Below are 6,139 nucleotides of genomic sequence, written 5' to 3' on the forward strand. Positions count from 1 at the left end.
TGCATTAAAATTGGTTAAAAAATGAGTCAGTAATTCATATTCCAAATATTACTATGTGCCGAAGTGGGCGCGAAGTGGGGATATCGCTTCAGCTCTTTCTTTCGCACGCGTCGTAATGCCCGATGACGTCACACGTGGGTATTGCGCCTCTTTTCTGTTTTTTGTTACTTACCCCTTCTACCGAAATTGAAAGACTCATAACTTGTTGATTTTTCACCGGATTTAAATAATTCTTTCGGTGTTATAATTTATATAACGTAAATATTAAATAATAATAAAGAACAGAAATGAGTCCGGTCCCCTATTGGAAAACAATACTGTGCTCGGTTTCTACGACTCATCGCCTATTGACGTCTTCATTCGGCGTGGAATCCAATGTTGCTAGATAGGAAAATCCGTCTTAGAACCTAGTTTACCTAGTCAAACTCACTAGTGGTACGAAATTCAAAAACTTTTATAAAACAACTGCTCTACGAAATAATTATTTTCAAAAAATGTTTTAATTTGGTCATACATTTATTCTGATACACCGATATCAAACATGACGTTGCTTGAAAACACCTTCACTATTCATACATTGAAGGCAGTGGAAATAGCACATTTCATCCACAGGATATCCGTCAAACGAACTGGATGCCAGGTAAAAATCCCATCTCAAAGCAATCATGTTTTTACCAGTCTAAAACGCGAACGTTCGCCCGGACACAAATGTACCAACGAAAGTAAAATCTTACTGTACGCCATGGGAAATACGTTTACTGAATTATTTATTTTAACTTCTAATTACAATGCTATTTGCATTCAACGAGAAATATGATAAACTAGCTTTTGCTCGCGGCTTCGTCCGCGTGAAGGAGTCTTCCGGGATAAAAGTCCTGCTATATATTTTCCCGGGATAGAAAGTATAACCTTCCCAGGGTTTTAAACTATCTTCATACCAAATTTCATAAAAATTCGTTCAGTAGATTTTGAGAATATCGATAATATACAGACAGACAGAAAAGGGGACTTTGTTTTATAATATGTATAGATTATTTGATAATGAACACACTCTCCGAATAAGTATATATAAAGTCTTATTATATGGGTCTTTTTATTGGGTTCAGGACGTATAAAATAAAATACTTTATTTATCATGTAGGCGAACAAAGTTGCACTTGCGATACGTCAAAACTATTTATAAAATAATCATTATTGTTTCTGAACAATACTTAAGATCACTTTTATAAAAACGGACATTTTAAATTAGAAATAAAGAATGCGAATGGCCAGTCACCATTTTTATATTTTTGCATTCAAATCAAAACAAGCTAAGTCGAAACATATTCAACCCAATTTAATACAACCAGGCAAGATTAATTAACAAAGTGAAATACTAAATCCAATTAAAATCCAATAATTAGTCATTTGGACGGCTAATAACAAGTTAATGTAGTTTGCGAAGTTAATCAATTAAGTACAGACTGTTTGGAGGTACGGAAAGGTTCTGTATTTGGACGTTGACAAACCGTTCTTTGGGAATTAAATAAATCAAGTGTGTTTGAACTTCACGTCCACATATTACTTTTGGGACCACGGGATTGAAACGTAGTTTGATTAATTAAAATATGTCTGGGTATTGAATTTGAGTTTATTAATATTTTATGTCGGGGTTTATGCATTTTTGTGTGCATAGTGCAATTTTATTTATTGGTGTTTCTAAATTAACAAATTATGTACCGATTTAAATACATACTAGCTGTGTGTATTCTTTGTGAATTATTGATTGCTATAACCTGCATACCTGAGAAGTTCTCTATAGAATTTCGAGGGTGTCTGAAGTCTACCAATCCGCATAGGCCAGCGTGGTGGACTAAGGCCTAATCACTATCAATAGTAGAGGAGGCTCGTGCCCAACAGTGGGACAGTATACTAGCTGTGCCCGTGGTTTTGCCCGCGTGGAAATCAATGTGTCACAAAAAATTTCCCGCGTAAATCCCGACCCACGAGATTTTTTACAACAACGTGACCTCTTAAACAGTAATCGTTTTATATCAGTCAATTTACATAAAACCTTAATGTACTATTAACCTAACCCTTCCTCAAGAATTGCACTATTTTTTAGTAAAAACCCTACAGAAATCCGTTCAGTAGATTTTGAAAAAATCGGTCAAATACAGACAGAGAGCATATGGCGACTTTGTTATTATAATATGTATAAATATGGATAAAATATATTATAGAAAGTATATCTGGTCAATGATAGTTCTATGAAAATCGCCTAAATTCCTAAAAAATATATATTTTCAACATGGTGCGGTTTTTTATTTTCCCGGACAGACTATAAATAATGAAAGACTTACTCATCTCTCGTCACAACCGTGTGTACTTAGTGTTCTCATGCAATGTCAGGCGAAAGCACTTCCCTAGCCGGAATTGGAATCTCGCCAACCACAAATCTGATAACGCTTTTATGGCAATACTTATTTATCTTCATGTGGAAACAAAAACCAAAGAATACGTAATGGTAGAAGAAAAGTTTTAACTTTGTAGTTCAAAACTATGTTATATCAATTAAACTATTTTTCGATCACGGATGGACCACGAAGGCTGCAAAGTCTTTCGAAACTAAAATATTAAAACCGCGATAAAATCCGAAAAATAGTTTAATTTTAATGTCTAACATTCGCGTATACATAAGAAATCATTATGTTATCAAAATAAAACTTTTTTTCAGATTTAATATTATAATTTTTTCCCCAAGTTTCTAAGACTGCATCCTTCATGGTTACGGGGCGGACTGTACAGGACTATGATGTCTAATACTCCCATCTTAATTAAACTATGTTTTATTTTATAAGTTTCAGTGGTTTTGTATATCCGTTTGGTATTTTTTGGAAGGGCAATTTGTTAAAATTAATCTATCTATATAAAAAAATGTGTCTATGTATGCTCCCTAAGGACTCCTTATGGCTCGAGATATATGTCTAGAAATCTACCGATTAGCTACAGGTAATCCATATAGTTTGAAAGTGATCGGACCATTCTGGGTATAGACAATTACTTTACCCGTGCGAAGCCGGATTAACTGGGCTTTGTTCCAGTAAATTCTGATCACCATTATCATCAGGGTTTGATGTTTGCAGAATATTATTTTTCATATATATTTTGTTTTTAGTCAGATGTGACCACAAGACTTTTAAAAACAAAGGTAATTCTGAGTTCCTTTATCAATAACAATTAGAATACAAAAGTGTTTGTTCATTTGAATTCACCATCTAATTCCCAGGACACCCTCATACAAATTGTGATAGAACTCAACAGTTAACTTATATTAACTATAATTACTTATATTAACTTAATAATACCAGTAATTTTATTAACAATAATAATCTTTTAAATTCAATTTACTAATATCACGTAAGTTTTGATGCATACTGTAGTTTACTGTAAGTAGAGAAACACAGCTATCTTCTGCCGTTATACTGCTATATATGAGAATAATGTAATATGCGTTCTCTGTTGTAAACTCTCAAAATAAATAAATAAATATACATACTATTACTTATATTATTACTTACACGCTATTCGTAATATTAATATAATAATAATATAAGCCCTTCTTTACATACTTGCCCACTGCTGAGCATTGGCCCACTACTGAGAGGGATTAGGCCTTAGTCCACCACGCTGGCCTTATGCAGATTGGTAGACTTCATACATCTTCGAAATTCCTATAGAGAACTTCTCAGATGTGCAGGTTTCCTCACGATGTTTTCCTTCAGCGTTAAAGAGAACGATAAATTCACAAAGAATACACACATGATTTTAGAAAAGTCAGAGGTGTGTGCCCATGGGATCTGAACCTGCGGACATTCGTCTTGGCAGTCCGTTCCATACCCAACTAGGTTATCGACGCTTTTTAAATATTAATAATGGATGTATAATCATAAACATATACATCATAATACAATAATGACAGCTTACTGCTGATATAAACCACATTGAACCTGACGAGTGTAGTCCAATTTAGTAAAGTGTCGATCAATGATGTTACCTCTCACACGTTCCGCTTAAAGGACTTAATGTTATTACAGATGGAAGAGGGCACGTAAGCGAGCAAACTGCAGTAGTTTCACACGTAAGTGCGAAATTAAATTTCAAGCCAAAGTAAAGACTACATAATATTTTACTTTTACGTTTCCGTAGATTATACAGGGTTATTTTTACATTGCGTTACTAAATGAAACCACATACTCGTGTTCCCTTTTGTTGATATTAGGCCAAAAATCATCGGCTAATAACGAATATTTTCACCAAAACCCTGGTTTTGGTTTTCTGATTTTTTGATCATTTTGTAATTTAATGAGAATATGGCGTGTGCGTGAGTGTATTTCTGAATAAAAATATGCTGTTACTACTGCAATGAATTATTTTAAGAAGTAGTGGCATTAGGGCGCGTAAAATTAAAATGACTTTAATTAATATTTATTTTCTTCGAAACTTACACTTTTTTATTTTACATTTACGGATCAAGTAACTTATTGTAAAGTGTTATTTTCAAGTAGATAAGCCTGTGATTTCATTTAGTAACACGATGTCAAAATTACCCTGTATATCATGTACAAACTGAGTATACATGTTAAGTTTTTCTAACTTTAGCTTACATTATAGCTATAAGTTATAATATTAAAATTAGTGTAAAGTCTGCTGGAAAACCTAATGAATAAATAAATACCATTTATGTCTACCTAGCTTCATTATTTCGCGTACATACCTACAGTTTTCATATTATGCATTTTTATATGTAGTCTGATACTAAAATATGCTAGTAAAATATTTCACAACTTGGTAAGTTACAAACTATTTACTAACATGAAAATATATATTTTATAAGATCTATTTTTTATTTATATGCGCTTGGTAAAGTGACTCCACTGCACCTGATGGTAAGTGGAGTGGAGTCCAATAGAATGTCGAATGACGGGAGATAATTACCCCTCGACAGTCGACACATTTATGCCGGCCTGTTGGAATCGGATTTATACAGACTGATTTCGGAACGCGATACACTTATTTGGGCCACCATGGCTGGTGTACGGTGGTCGCTATCTAGGCGGATATAAAATATATCCTATCACTAACAAGTTTTCCTTTTTATTAAACGATGCTCGAATAGTTCGATTTTATACGCCGCTAATAGTAACACGAACATTGAATTATAAATTTCTATATAGCATTCTACAGCGTCTACTTGAGACACTTAATCGTAACAAGATTAATAGTTTCTAAATCTACGCATTAAATCTACAAACCAAACCTTCACACGGGCTACAGAAATAGATTACGAGATATCTATATAGCATTGCGCATATAGGTTCTGCCACATAACTGATATTGTATACTTAAGAAGAAAATTACTAATTTAAATTTCAATAACGTATTTCTTTTACGAAACTTTGTAGTTTTAACAAAATAAACTTAGACTGTTCTCTGAGATATACACGTAAGATGAAACATCGCGTATTCATACTCCTTTCATCATGTTAAAGTTTTTAATTTTTTTTCTTTGCCACAACCTTGTGAATGGGCAAAGTAAAGCTCTTAAACTTTGCGGACACTTACGGCTTTATATTAAAATAGTGGGGAAACTTAGAGCCTCGTTTTATCTTGGGATTATGAAGAAAATTCCTAAGTGCCCGACGGCAAATGGCGGCGATTTAAAGAGGAACTACCCTCGTTATTGCACTTTTTTAAAGACCATGTTTGAAAAAAAGTAAAACGAAATATTTTTTTTATTGGTCTTCTTAATAAATGTTTCTTGTGATAAAATATCATTATGCAAATCTATCTCGCGTGAAAAAATTAGATTCCAAAACAACTCGCTAATTTAAATAAAAACGTTATATTTTTAAATGTTGCACACCTGTAACAGAAAACATGACAGCAGTCTAGAAAGTTTCGCTGACGTTGGCAGTAGAATTAACACAGACTTACGACAAAGGAGTTTCCATGCAGATGCAAGAGATGTAAATCGTAATATCATGTCATGTTGGGAACAAAACCGTCTGTATTCTTGGGATTATTGTTTGTATTTCGCCAGGATTTATGAAAATGTATTTAAACCGTGTTCTGGTTTTAACAATTTTATTTGTCATAT

This window comes from Manduca sexta, chromosome 23, assembly GCF_014839805.1.
Source record: "Manduca sexta isolate Smith_Timp_Sample1 chromosome 23, JHU_Msex_v1.0, whole genome shotgun sequence".
Taxonomy (NCBI): domain Eukaryota; kingdom Metazoa; phylum Arthropoda; class Insecta; order Lepidoptera; family Sphingidae; genus Manduca; species Manduca sexta.